This window comes from Cavia porcellus, unplaced genomic scaffold, assembly GCF_034190915.1.
Source record: "Cavia porcellus strain 051 isolate PalLab524CR breed Dunkin Hartley unplaced genomic scaffold, mCavPor4.1 scaffold_25, whole genome shotgun sequence".
In the NCBI taxonomy this organism is placed as follows: Eukaryota; Metazoa; Chordata; class Mammalia; order Rodentia; family Caviidae; genus Cavia; species Cavia porcellus.
In genome coordinates this window covers 33,691,444-33,706,890 of record NW_026947508.1, presented here as the reverse complement: position 1 = coordinate 33,706,890, position 15,447 = coordinate 33,691,444, and the positions used below count along the sequence as shown (strand labels likewise).

The 15,447-nt window shown below is 41.2% G+C and overlaps 1 protein-coding gene across 2 annotated transcripts in view; it reads right to left on the bottom strand.

Moving 5' to 3' along the window:
• The window catches only part of Hivep3 (HIVEP zinc finger 3), a 433,036-nt gene extending 428,094 nt beyond the window's left edge, over nt 1–4,942 (bottom strand). For both annotated transcript variants that reach the window (XM_063236192.1, XM_063236193.1), the window contains exon 1: nt 4,782–4,942. The gene's annotated coding sequence lies outside the window, so the exon portion shown is untranslated. The remainder of the gene's footprint in view (nt 1–4,781) is intronic.
• Nucleotides 4,943–15,447: the final 10,505 nt, after the last annotated feature.

The window sequence follows — 15,447 nt, the reverse complement described above, 5'->3', positions numbered from 1 at the left end:
CTCAGGCTGTCAGACCATAGCCTAGAGGGCCATGTGCCCTGGGAGCAGAGATTGTATCTTCTGAGGGCTATACTCAATGTCCTCAACAAAGTAACCTTTGAAAAATTCCCTAGAACTTTTAAAAATTATTCTGGCAGGACCCAGCTTCCCTTCCCAGCCTATAAAATCTTCTGCCTCCACAGATTACCCCTCAGGCCTCCTCCCACTGTAAGGGCCTTTACTTCCTGTTCTAAACTACTATGTTGAGTAATCCAACTACTGAAACAGGGGTGGCAGACAAATGCCCGCGTTTTGTCAGCGTGTTTAGTTGGGTCTTCCTCCTGGATATCACATGTGAGGATACTGTTTTCACTTTGAAGAGGTCAAAGAACACTTTAATTTTCTTCTGCTTCTTCCTTTAACTTGTTTGCTTCTAATGAGAATTTTTTAAAATCACATAAGGTGAAGTTTTCCAAATTCAAAACTGTTAATGTGTTAGGCTAAAGTTCTTTGGGGGTAAGGAGGAGCACTGTTCTATGGTTTATAGGATGGTCAGCAGAATCGCTGGTGTCTACAAGATGCCAGCTGCCACTAGATGCCAACAGCACATATGCCATCTGCAATCGTGACAACCAAACATGTCTCTAACCATTGCCAAGTGTCCCTCGGGAGGCAAAAACCTCCCTTAGTTGAGAAGCACTAGCCTAAAAGACATGGGATAAACAAGGCAAATAGTGTCATGACCAAAAAAGAAAATGATCTGATACAGTTTATTTCCACATATACCATTAGATAATATTATAACTTATAAATTTATAAATATGACTATTTGAGAAATGTTACATCCCAAGCCAGAAATCAAGTAATGAGAAAAATGGACTTAACATTTGTAACTATATCTTCCCTGCCTTTGTGGCTTCCTGGGTTAAATCTTATTTGCTTCCCCCAAATTATGTTTTCCAGTCAATGTGGTCATCAAAACATCTCAAACCACACCCCTCCAAGCTCCAGCCCTCCTGGAGCACTACACAATTTGAATTGAAACTGGAAAGAAAAGCTTCCCACAGCTTCTTCAGCACTCACCATGATGCACACTGGCTCTCCAGCACAGGTATCTAATGAGACTGGCTGGAGAACAGAACAGAATCTGTTAAAAGAACATTTCCCAACAAAATCAGAAAGAAAAAAAATCACTATCAATGCATACTATTGATTCTCCTCCAAAACAGTCACATTAGGACCCCCTCCCCTGCATACCCATCTTTTCTCAACTAAAACTCTCCAGACCTACAGCACCAACTCCCAGTCCCACCCCCAAGACGTGGAGTTGTAAGGATACTCCAAAGCAGCCTCCACCGCTCTGTCCCGCAACCTCCACACCTGTGAGGCCAGAAAATTATCTAACTCCCAACTTGGCCAAGAAGAAAATTAAACCAGCCTGGATGCCCCGGCAACACCCATGGGGAAATACTGCTGTTTTTCTTCATTAGGCAGAGGGAGTTTCCCACTCTGTTTAATGGTACACTCCCTTCTTGAGAAGAAAAAACAAATTATTTTCTGGTCTGCAGAGGCCTATGTTAACCGCGGTCTATTACAAAGCTTTGAGGGATCTAAGCATATATAAAACTGCCTTCGCCTTCTACTGAACCTCTCAGCTGTCAGTGGCTCCCTCAAACATCTACCCTCTCCTGTCCCCAGGCAATGTTGACTCTGATGCTGTGAGCAGGCAGTTACCGGGTGCAAAGGGTTCTGTCACTGAGATGCACTCTTTCCTCTACCCATCACATGCTACTGCCTGCCTTAACCTGGATCACCTCATCATCGATTCTGGACTTGGCCTCCTAACTGCTCTCCTGCCTTAGCCTTTCCTCTCTAATCCTCATTTCACACTAACAATGTTCAGCCTTTCAAGAGCACAAGCCAGAATGGCCCAGGATTCATCTGCAGTTTCCCATTTCCTATCACCAGGCATAGTTCTCTCTTCTATAATGCACAATTTGTGAAGCAAACCAAATATTTGCCTATGGAAGTGCCTAAGTAGGAGCAGAATGAGCACAAATGATCACACATGGGGGCATTTATCCACTCTACAGAGGATGAAGGGAGGAGGAAGATGCTACACAAAATGAATTTTAAAGTTTCTCTCTAGCCCTAACTTGCCATGATTCCGTGAACCCCGTGTCTGCCATTCAAGTGCTGCCATAATTTGATCCAAAGCCTCCCGCAAAGTGATGCAAAACGATCCCCAACAAGTGCCTCTTATATAATCCTGCACATGGTTACCCCACTTCTGTAAGATGATTTTTTTTCTTGTTGTCCTTCATCTTTATTATTACAAGAAACAATGCTGGATACAACAAAATAAAACAAGTCTTAAGTGTTCAAGGTGAAGTCTCTCAATCATCGCAGTTCCATGGGCAGACACTGGTAGCAGCAGAATGTATGGTCCCCTAGTGCTTTTCTTTGACACATAATATACACATACTCCACCCATTTGATATTCAATTAATAGCAGAGGACACTTAATTCTTGCATGCACTGACTTATCTCTCCCGATAACTAGGATGGTAAAGCCAGTCATTCATTCTGCTTCAACAATTGTTAGTCCATGAATGAAAAAATAGAAGACAAGAAAATAAAATTTCTTCATCAAAATCACAAATGAGCTGGTAAAAAATTAGGACCTAAGCTAATGCTGCTTTTGACCCTATAAAATACCCATGATACAGAATGTAAAGCTGTATGAACAGTAGGTAAAAATAAATACCTGTTGTGAGAATACCCTATAGAGTCAGAAATGCACATTGGTTAAGGATAAGAACTCAGAACTCAGGCTACCTAGGTTAGAATCTGGTTGTCATTTGCTTAATTGTGTAACCTGAGTTAAGCAACTGTTACTCTTAAATATCAGATCATAACAGTACTTTTCTTACAGGGTAGTTATGAAAATCAGGTAACTTAATATCTGTAAAGTATTCAAAACAATGCCTTGTACATGCTAAGAAAAATTATCAACACTCTCATATAAATCCCCCAAATATAACCAATATCTTCCTTTTAAAAATATAGACAGCAAATCAAAACTCAATCTTGTAACCTTAGAGCCTTACCCTCGCCCAAAACAATCAGTATGATATAATATTAGTCAAAAAAATACTTCAGTTTGACATAGTAACCGAAGCCATTACTACTGGGAGGCCTGACCTCATAAAGACCTCATAGATCAAAACCACTGTAACACCTAATGCACCAAGAAATTAAAAAGAAAGGAAACTTAGCCTGTAGCGGTAATTATCTAAGTAAAGTGGGTTGCAAACCTGTTTAAGAATTGTTTTTGCCATGATCACATTTCTAGTAAACGGCTGCTTCTGTATTAAAAGTATTGGTGTTGCAGAACTGGTACACTAATAGAAAGATTATTATAGAAATGCTATTAAAATGAATCAGATATTATTAAAGATTCAACACTACAACAGTGCCTGGTTAGAAAGGGTTTCAAACTGTATTGCCTAATGGGTAGATGAAAGTGCTAATTAAACCTACTCTTAGAGGATGTCCCTAGGCAGATCTTAAACCACAGGTGGCAAGAAGTCTTCAGTTTAAATGAGGACCCAGTAACGCCTACCTAGTTGGATACAGTCATACTGGGAAGCCAGGGCAAAAACCAGAAGAGTCCAGGTTATCTGCCCAGGAGGGTAACCCAGGAAATCAGACAGCATCCAAACTTACTGAAACTCAGATTTTCCTTAACAGCTTCATCAACAACATTTCAAATTCCTCTTTTGCTTGAGTGAAAAAAATAAATAAATAAAAGAACCCACCTTAAACTGGAGACCCTCAATAAACAACACAGACAGGGAGTGGCAGAGAAAGCTTTGCCATTACTACTAAAGCTTTCTCAAGCAACCAAAAGACATTGAATAGCTCTCCTGGCAGCACCTTGGCCAAAAGCATCTCTCACCACAGAGCCTAAAGCCCTCAATGGTTCTTAAACAGTTGCAAAAAAAAAAAAAAAAAAAAAATTAATCATGCGTTTCAGATACTTTGCTTTGCCACCTTGTTAATTAACTAATCAAGAATGGCTAAGCACCTCACAAATACAAAGTGTCAAGATAATGCTAAGTCAATTCGCCTACTTGGTCTAAATGTCAATGCTAAATTTATAAGGGCGGGGGAGCAAAAGGCCGAGCTGTCCCCAGATTGCCGCAATCCAGGGTTCGCTAATGTAGAAGCGGAGGGACCCGCGTTCTCCTCAACAGCCTCCATCCCCAGAACAGGGCTTTGGGCAGGACTTCTGGAAGCGAAACCTGGACCTGGGCCACCCCAGGGCAAACGCAACGCCGCTCGCGAAGCGCATCCTTTGCTCAGCCTACATCCTCCCCCGCGGCCCCCCCCCCCCCCGCATCTACTGGATGTCAACAAACCCGCACCACAAAGTGAAACTTTCCCGGCCCCGGGATCGCACAGGGTCTCTGTCCTCTGCCTAAGCGCGCGACTCGGCGACAGGTGTGGGGCCAGGCGGGGTGAAGACCCCAGCCCCCAGTCTCCGCGATTGTGCAAACGGCACCAGAGGGTATTCAGGGCCAGTTCCCCAAGCTAGGATGCGAGGCTAGCCAGGGAGCCCGGCTGCCGGCGCCGCGCCGGAGCAGCAGGGGGATGGGGAGGGCTGTCGTCCCGCCCCCCGGGACCGCCCCCGGGCAGCCAGGGGAGCCTCGGCGCTGACACAGCCCGGAGGGGGCGCCCGAGCGGCGGACCGATCCCAATGAGGGGCGCGAGGGCTCCGCAGCCGCGGCCGGCCTTACCTGCGCACCGGGCTGGGACGCGAGAGACAGCTAGGGATGCCGGGCAGCGGGTGGCGGGCGGCGACGCTGGCAGCCACCCGGGCCACAGCATGCGAGGAGCCGCGGCAGCGTTGGCGGGCGCGGACTGACAGCCCCAGGCCCCGCCTCCCGGGCGCGGGCCCCGCCCCCTCCCGACCGTGCGGCTGGTCCCGCCTCCTTCGCCCACCGCCGGGGTCAAACTGGGTCCACCGGCACGAAGGGCGGGGGTACCCGCTTCCTATTGGTCGGAGCTATGGCCGCCCCGCCTACTCCCCGCCCCCTCCTTGGACAGGAACTGGCGCATGCGCTATAGTTTGGCAAGCCGTAGTTAAACGCTGAATGTGGGTGTTTTCGGTCCCCTTTCGCTGGTATCTAGACGTGGATTATTATCCGCAAACGACAGGAGCACTTGCTGGCCTGAGGAGCAAGGAATCAGCCTCAGGCTCCTTATTTACCTGTGAACGAATCTGCGGGAGGAAACTAACCCTGAATGGGCCAGGGTCTAAGCAGGGGGACCCCAGAACTGTGAACTGCATCAGAAAGAGATAAACAGCTGCGACCTAGCTCTGAGGCGCGTTGTTAACGCGCTGAATCTGTTCCTTGCCCAGCAAATGTGAAGTGTGTACAGAATATCTAGTAAATGTGAAGTGAGGTTTATCTAGTAAATGTGAAGTGAGGTTAGTGTCTCTCTGCTTAGGGTTCTGTTAATCAGAGTAAATGACGACGCAGGAAAAAGTAGATTTTGTCTTTTCCAGCACTTCCCTCTTCCTCTCCATCCAATTTTCCTCCCTCCACTCCTGCACTGGCTCTCTAGCTCAGCCTATGAACAAGGTCAAGTGACTCCCAACAAAAATCAGTGGACACCCAGCAGTTCCACTCTTGGGTATATATATTCAGAAGAATTCGTCTACGCAAAAATTTGAACACAAATATTCACAACAACATATACACAGGACAAAAAGTTGAAACAACTGATTATCGATTCAGGAATGGATAAATTATCATTTATCCATGAAATGGAATGATATTTGTCATAAAAAATTAGTCCTGGGGCATGCTGTAACATGGAGGAATCTTGAAAACGTACTAAAGGAAAGAAGCCGGTCACAAAAGACTACACAATATACAATTTCATTTATATGTACTTTCCAGAATGGACAAATTCATAGACACAGGAAACAAACTAGTAGTTTCTAATGATTGGGAAAGGGGGAATGAGGAGTGACTAGTTAATAATTAAACAGTTTCCTTGGGGCTACTTTGTGGTTTGGACCTTAAATGTCCTTTAAAGCTCATGCACTGAATATTGGGAACTCTACTCCTGCTTCTCTCTCTTTTTTGATTCCAAACTGCCATGATGTGAGCAGTTTGCATTACTATGCACACACACTATACGACCAAATTGACAGGGTCAAGTGACATGGACTAATATCTCTGAAACGTCACTAAAACAAAGCTTTACTCCTTTTAAATTATCTCAGGTATTTTATTAGGAAGCTAACAGAAAAGTGGTAACAAGAAGTGGGGGTGTTTCTGTTACTTGACAAAGTGGTTCTGAAGACTTAGAACTGGTTCGTGGACGGAATTTGGAAATGTTTGGAGGAGCAGACTAGAAGAGGCCTAGAATGCTACCAGTGGGTAATTCTTATGGGAGTTCATCAGGACAGAATGCTGATAGGAATGTGGACAATGAAGGTTGTGCTGACGAGGTTTCAAATGAAAGTTAAGACCCTTGAGAACTGAACTAGAGGCCAATCATGTTACCTTCTGGTAAAGAACTTATCTATGGTTTGTCCACAACCAGAGACTTTGTTGGTGGCTGAGTTATAAAATGATGAACTAGTTCATTGGCAGTGACCAAGGCTGCACAGTGTTCAGTCTGAGCACTTAAGTATTGCTGATTGCTTTTAGCCAGATTTACAGTGTGAATCACAAACAAAAAATACAGCAAAAAGATTTAAAAACCATAAAGTTTTCCAACAAAAGGAACACATTTAAAGCTGTAATTTAAGACAGTGCGGTTGCTAGGGATTAGTGTCTTTAAAAGGAAGCCCTTTACCTTGCAGAAGGTTAATAGGAAAGGTGTCTTGAAGGTATCTCAGGAATCAGCAAGACCCTGTCCATCACAAACACAGAGGCTTTTGTTTGGGAGCCACCCTACTTGCATAGGGCTGCCTAGGAAAGTGGTTTCCTGGAGAGCTAAGGCACTACATTCAGCCGTCCAGGTCCTCAGAATTTGCTGCAGGCATGGCTCAGGTAGGGACTATCTACAGCTTCCATTGGCAGCAATCCTTGATTTCATATATATGGGTGCTGGTTTTCCAACATCAGAATGCAGGAGTTAAGGACTTAGGGAACCTCTCACTGAGATCTCAAAGGAAAGTTTAAGAGATTAGTCACCATATAACAGGGTCTGATTTTCTAAAAGCTGCCCCTGAGAAGGTGACAGGAGAAGCTGTGCAAGTGAACCCAATATTATAATAGAGACATCAGGAAGTCAGAGATGTCAGGTATATAGAACACCTGTTGAGGAAAGTTATACGCAGAGAACACACCTAATCGTAGAGAAAAGCCACGTAGATTAGGGTCATCAGGGCCATAAAGACAGGTTTGCCCAAGTCCTTTAGAGCTGTATAGCTCAGGTCATGGAATTGGAGCTACCAAACATAATATCTGTCCAACTGGATGTAAGTCTTCTGATCCTTCCTTTCTTGTGTCTTATTATTTCCTTTAGGAATGGAAATGTTTACCTGGTGCTATTGTATCCAGGAACTAATGTAACTTTATTGTAATATTTAATGTAATATTATTATTATTTAGTATTGTTATTGTTGCTGTTGTTGTTGTTAGTATTACAGGGAAGAGTTCACCTTGAGTCTCAGAGAGGTTTTGGACTTAGAGCAATGCTGAAACTGTTAATATGATGAATGCAGTTCACACTGTAAGATGCACATAGGCTTTTGGGATCCAGGGGTCGAATGCTATGTGTGATTTGTTTCTTAAATGACTCCCAAAACATGTATGGTGAGCTTTATTCCCAGTTGATGGCACTATTGGGAAGTAGTGGAAGTTTTAGGGATAGGGTCTAGTGGGAAAGCTGAGTCACTGATGATGTGAAAGGTATATTGAGATCCAGCCCCCCCACCTTTTCTGCTTACAAAGTGTCATGAGATGAGAGCTTTCCTCTGCCATGAACTACCATGATGTGCTGCCTCACCACAGGTCAAAGAAATAGGGCCAAGTGATCAGGAGCTGAAATCTCTGAAACCATGTACCTAAACATTTTTTCCTTTAAGTTGTTTGTCTCAAGTATTTTGTCACAGCAATAGAAAATTAATGCAGGAATCTGAATACAAATAGATGGTGGTAATGATTGTATAACTTTGTGAACTGCTAAATACTATTACCTTGTACACTATAAAAGTGAATTTTATGGCATGTGAATGGTATCTAAACTTTCAACAAGTCAGCAAAAAAGACACAACATGTCTGATGCTCTTCTTCCAGTTATCATGCAGCTAAAGAGCTGTTTTTAATCTAAGATTCTTCCAAGGGCTCTCGGTCATTTCTACTCCTTCTTCTTCACCTCCAATTATATATTAGCTCCCTAGAATGTGTCTTCTTTCAGCATCAGGGCTCAAAGCTACTCCTGTGAAACTGTTCTGCAGCCATGATCCTACACATTCCTGATTCTTCTCCTCTTCACTTTTTTCTGTCCTCTGACGTTCTCTTTCTTGGCATGCCTACTTTAAATGTTGATGTCTCCATAACTCCTTCCAGAATCCTTCCTAGGTTATAGGATTCATCTCCATGAGTTCCTTTACTGTGCTTTGAATTCAAACATCCACCTGATGCCCCACAGGTTTTTCAAACTTGGCATGTTATAAAGAATTTGTCATCTCACCTTCTCTCCACGCTCTCCCCTCCAGCAGTGAAATCTGTTACCAACGCTAGGATCTTGTAATCCTCCTTGATTCTGTTCTCTTCCTTCTACTAGAGTCCGTAATCAATTTTTACCTTGGAAGTGGTCTTAAAACTCCACAGTTCTCTACCCACGTGAATACCACCTTAGTCTGTACTCCTTGCAGCAATTACTGAGACTGTTTTGCCAGTATTACTGCACAGCTGCAGCACCTTTGAACTTCCTTGGTTGTATCCAACGTTCATGGAATTTAAGCCATCTTCATCCTTTAAGGGAATGAAGTCCAAAACAAAGCTATTTATACTAGACAAATGTTTGCAAAACCAAATTCCTTGGGCATCATTACATATCTTTGAAAACTTTCAATACTCTTAGATGCTCTAGGTCAGTGATAGTAAACAGAAAATATCTTTCAATTTTCTGATATCCTCTTCATTCTCCTTTTTCAGAGTACTCTAGCAATCTATTTCTTCTGAATTTTTCCTTTTATTGGAGTATAGGTTCTCCAAGTGGTTACACATGATGTTCTGGATTTTTGCAGAACCCATTTTTATTTCACCTTTTTTTAAACCTTTTTCATTTCTAATTGCATAGTCAGGTCTTTTCATTCCTTATTTTGTTAAGATTGGCTAAAGACTTGCTTAATTTTTTCTCTTTCAGAGAACTATCCCTTTAATTCACTGATTCGTTATGTTGTTTTTCTAGTCTTGATTTTATTTCTCATCTAATCCTTATAATTTCCTTCCTCATACTAGCTTTGGGTGTAGATTGTTCTTGTTTTTCTAGGATCTTAGGGCTTACCCAAAGGTTATTTATTTGTGCTTCCTCTAGTTGCCCCCCACCATGGAGCATTCACAGCTATAAACTTTCCTCTTAGGACTGTTTTCATTGTGTTCTATAGATTTTAGTATTTTCTATGGAGATTTTTGATTATGTGACCTAATTTCTTCAGAGATACATTGATTATTCAAGGGGTATTGTTTAATTTCCATGTGTTTACTTAAGTACTTTGATTTCTTTTGCCATTGATTTCTAGTTTAATTGCTGTTCTCAGATCTGTTCATAGAAATAATGGCAGAAATAACCTTCAGTATGCATGTGATGATTTTGGTTTTTTGTATTTACTTGAACATGTTTAATTGCTACTATGTCATATATTTTGAAAAAAAGTCTCATATACTGTTGAGAAGAATATGTATTATGTTGTTGGGTGGAACATTCTATAGATTTTATTAAGGTCATTTACTCAAAGATTTGGTTCAACTCTGCTACTTCTCAGTTGATGTATTTGTGGCAGTCAGGTACTGAGGTTCCAATACAATCATATATATTAGTGTTTATCTGATTGTTCATGTTCAATAGTGTTTGTTTTATAAAGTTTTGTGTACCAGTGTTTGATGCATAAATGTTTATGGTTATCTCTTCCTGTTGAATTGTTTCTTTAACCAACATGCAGTGACCTTTGTCTCTTCTGATCAGTTTTGGTTTGAAATCCACTTTGTCTGAAATTAGGATAACTATTCCTGCTTTACTCTGCGTTCCTGCTGCATGCAATATTGTTTCCTAACCTTTCCATTTTTAATCGTGAATTTCTTTTTAATTAAATTTGTTGCATATTAAATATTGTGGGGTTTTGTTTTTTGATCCATTCTGCCAGTCTGTGTCTTTTCACTGAGGTACTGAGACCATTTGTGTTATTACTGACAGGTATTGACCTTCCTGTCATTTCATTGTTTTCCTGTCACTAATTTCCTTATTTTTTACTCTTCTTTAGCTGCTCATCCTGCCAGGTATATTCATTCATTGTGAGTTGGTGGAATTCATGACTTTATTGTCTCTTTCCAGAATATCTTTGAGAATCTTTTGTAATGCTGGTTTGGTGGTCATGAATTTCTTGCAGTGATCATTGTTGTCATGGTAATATCTTATTTCTCCATCAATTTTGAAGGAAAGTTTTTCAGGACATAAGTCAGGGTGACAAGTTGCTATTTTTAGGGCTTGAAACATTTTACCCCAAATCACTTGGCCTTTAAAGTTTGTGTTAGTAAGTCTGCTATCGTTCTAATGGATTTGCCTTTAGAGGTGATTCATTACTTTTCTCTAACAATTTCTATTATTTTGTCCTGATGATGGACTTCCATCTTCTTCTTTGTCACAGCTATTTGGAGTTTTACAAGCCTCACTCATCTATACGTTTATTTCTTTCCATATATTTGGGAAAATTTCTGCCATTATTTCTGTGAACAGTGTTTTTATGCTATTTGTGGTATCTTCTGAGTTTTCAGTTATTTCTATTATTCTTAAATTAGTCTTCCTTGTGCCATCTATCAGATTTTTTTTCATGTTACCTTGTTGCTATTAAGGTATCTTTACATAATTCGTCTTTGAAAGCATCATTATCTTCTAGTTCTGAAATTCTGTCCTCACCTTGGCCATTTTTGCTGCCCATACTTTCAATATAATATTTAATCTCCTGGATTTCTGATTGGAACCTTTTCATGGACTCTAATTCTTTGCTAAACTGTTGTTCATGTTTCATATCATTTTTTTAGCTCATCTAGCTTCTAATTAGTGTCTTTTGAAAGCTCCTGGATCATTTTATTTACTACTTCCATTACCTGTTTAGTTATATTGTCTGTCATCCCACTGAGTACCTCTCTGATCTATTTTCTAAGCTCCTTCATTATCTTTTTGAATAGTTTGCATGTATGGCTTATTCTATCAACACACACACACACACTGCCCCCAGCATGCACTCTGAATTAACTTTAGAGGAGTTGGGACTTGGGGGAGGCATTTTGTTGCCTTGTCTTCTCTTGGTTCCTTTATTTATTTTGTTTTGGCTAAGATTTGTACATACTTCTTGTGCAAAGAGTTAAATGCTAGTGCAGAGGCCTCCTTAGTTAGTTGCTTTTCAGTCAAGTATTTTGGGCATGGCCAACTATAGTCCTTTGCCTCCATTCTAAGATACAAACATCTAAATTAATTTGGGAGGGAAAGATGCAGTGAAATTGGTCGAACACCAAGTTGTCAGGAAATGTAACCCTAGTATTATTAATTTCAGAAATGCAATCTGAGTGTTACCTTATGGAGAAAACCCATTAGCAGCAACAATTATGCAATCAGTATAAAGCAAAGCTGCTATAGTAGTTATCATTCTACACAAGCTGGGCATTAGCAAATCAGAAGAACCAATTATTCAAGACTCTTTACCCCATAGAAAAAAATCTACAATTATAGCACAAACATCAAGACAACCCAGATATGGACCCATAACTATTATGCAGTAAATATGACAGCTATATCTTCTCAGTAATTTTATCTGAAGACCAGTAAAGCTTTATTGTTATACTATTAAATATATAGGGCATTGGGAAGAGAGGAATTCAAGAAGAAAATTTGAAACCATATAATATGAGAAGGGAGAGAAAGAAACGGGGCAAAGGATTCTAATGTGGTTATGGGGATGTTTATAGAATTAGGTAGGGGTCACAGAAAAAACTGATGAGAAATAGAGGATAAAAAGGGGAGACAAGAAATGACACAGTGAATAAAAATGAGAAACATTAAAAGGAGGAAAATTAAAAGATGAAAGAACAAATAAAGAAAGGGGAAAAACAGATGATACAAGCACAAAAAGAGAAAAAAAGAAGCAAGGAAAAAAAGACAAAATCCCCCAACCCTCTATAAACTAGTGAAGAAAAAAGAAGGAAAAAACAGAAGAAAGAAAAGAGAGGAAAAGGAGAGAGAGAGAGAGAGAGAGAGAGAGAGAGAGAGAGAGAGAGAGAAAGATTTCTGTTATTGTGAATGTGTAGTTTTCTTCCAGAATCTACAATTTAGGAGACAGTGTCCAAGACAAGACATGTCCTTGCTCATGCTGGTAGATAAAGAGAGCAGCCTGACCCCAGCTCTGCTCTGAAGACAGGCATGAGCAGGCAGTAAGACAAGAATGCGAGTGTTGCAGCTTTCGAATGCGGTGCAGTGTATGCTGAGCCTCGCCTCTGGCCAAGGATGCTGACTCCTCCAGAAGCTCACTCTCCATCCTCCTCTCTGCCCACTGGCTGTCTCCCATGGCTGCTCTGCACCCAGTTACCTTGGGAACGTAACACTGGCAAATAAGTGAAGTCAAGCAGCTTCTCTGGGCCCCAGGTGCACACAACCAACCCTTCCTCGGAATGGCATCTGACCAAACACTCTCCAGGGATGTGGCAGATTCTTTTATTAGAGTCACTCGTCAGCTGTTGCCTGTTGAAGGACACACTGGGAGCAGAGTCCTGCATTCTCCTTGCAGATGACAGCTGCTGCCAGTCTATTGTGCTGTAGCATTTCTCTGGTAAGAGGGATTTTTCCTTTACCTTTGTCTTGCAAGCTACAGTGAGCTGCTTGCAGCCACATGATCTGTGAGAATGTTCAGAGGCTTCCTTCCCTTCTCCATGCTGTGTTCTGCTTCTTTAATTTCTCTATCTTTTAATAATTTTTGTCAGATTCCTCCTGACCCTCAGGAACTATTTCTCTCTTTGTTTTTTCCCCAAATTGTTGTTTTCCCTAGGCTAGCCATCCATTCTCAGAGAGGTCGAGTGGTTATCATACAAAGAAGTTGCCATCTTCCTTGTATTGCAGTTCTATTTTCTTTGGTTTTAGGAATACCTAAATCCTTTTTCACCCTTGATCTTAGGAACCAAAATTATGTATCTAAAACATCCCATGATGTTTGTTGTCAGCAATTTTACAATTGCAACAGGCACATCTGCAGATATTCTCAGAGATACCATGAGAAAGAGTGGTGGGTTTTGTAAAGTTCAGGTACTTCGATGCAAAAGTTAACTGACCTAGTTCTCTTCCTCCTTATCAACATTACTTGTTTATAACAACTTTGTGTTTGCATTTTCAAGTTCTCCACTTGTAGAAAATTTCACTCGTATTTTAAAATTTTTTCCACAGGATATTAGACCAGTGTCCTCAACATCACTGAGATCTACATCCAAGGAAATTCACCAGAAGTTATCTTTACAACTGTGCTCTTGCTCAAGGGTTCCAAGTTGTTCAACATCCAAATCTATAACTTCACCTTATGGTCTGAAATTTTCTCCTGATTTAGTGTTTATAATACTAGCACCAAAGTTTGCATTATCTTTAGCCCATTTTAGTATTTTGGTCCAGCTGGTAAGATTAACACCTGCAAGCAAGTTGCAGTTTACAGAGATACATGCTGAAGTCTCAGAGTAATGAGTATGCTATACCAGTGAGACTCCAAGTGAGCTTTCTGCCACCCAAGCTGATGTCCCACCAGGTCTGGCTGATGACTTCCTGGTGCACATCCACCACTTTTCTCAGAATGGATCCAAGCACAAAGCTTGCCTGTAGTGTAAAGTCGGAGTAACAATGATGTGACCACACATCAGTGATAAGGAATAAGGCCTGGTAGTTTAAGCTTCAAGAGACTCAGAGGGAGCAGACTACCACCACCAGCCCACTGCACTTGCAACAGTTTAATCATGCCAGCATTCGATTCCATCCCCATTGTAATCTGACTTCGCTCAAGGGCAGTCAGAAACCTCAGTCCGGGCAATGAGAAGTGAGATAACATTTGGAAAGATTCTGACAAAGATCTCTCTACCTGTTTTGGGGGAATTATTGGGGAATTATTAAAAACTACATGTAACTACAGAATAAAGACCAGATTTATAGACAGTTAAGGAATACTTAACAAGACAGCTTGTGAACGTTAAAAGGAACCAGAGCATTAATAACATTATTGAGCAGCTAGGTCAAGCCATACTTGAAGATGGTATACAGTAAGATCGCTTTAGATCTCCATTTTCTCACAAATCAGAGGTAACCTGGATAATCCCTAAAGGTTCTGCCAGTTTTCCCAACCCAGGCGTCACTGAAGGGTAAATACATTCATAAAAATGTAAGTGAATTATATTTTGCTAGTAAGCACTAAGGAAAACAACACTGTCTATTTTAATATCACAAAAGATAATGGAAACAGACAAATGCAAGCAGAAACCCTTAACCTGTAAAGAGAATTGCCCTAACCTCTTCTCTCCCCTCTGTACTTCAGCTCTTTTTCCTGCCCGCTGGGAAATGTTAGGGGTGGAGGACAGTGTTCTGGAAAGTAAGCAGGTAAGGCAGGCCTGCTTTCAAAGCCGTGAGATACAAGTCCCATTGTCATTGGTGCTCTCTGCCCTCGTACGGATTGTTCAGATTTTAACCTCGTCTACACAAACTCTTTGACTAGTATGCCCTGAGACTACTCCTTTTGCTTCATACCTTTCCCCAGATATGACCACTGAATCCTAAATTTAACTTGCCATCATTCCCACAAGTATACAGTCTCGGCACTGACCACCTTCAGTCAATTGGAAGTAGGAATATATTAGCCAGTCAAGTCTCAAGTACAGATTAGTTGATCTGTAACAACGGGCAGAGAAGAAGACCCAGGATGGTTATTTAGTGGAAGAGAATCACTTAACAAAAGGGGTCAAGTACTGAAGAAGGCTTGAGGTTTGAACAAATTGTTCGAAACACTGCACCAGCAATTTTATGCAAAAGGTTTCATACACCTGAGCACACAGCTTTTTAAAGCAATGTATTTGGACATGCAGTTGAAATCAACACCCTAACTTGAAAAGGTATTATCTGGATCCCTGGAAGATATTGCCTTGGGACTCAGGGACCATACTCTGAGACCCTGGGAACCTCAGAAGGTTATATAGAAAA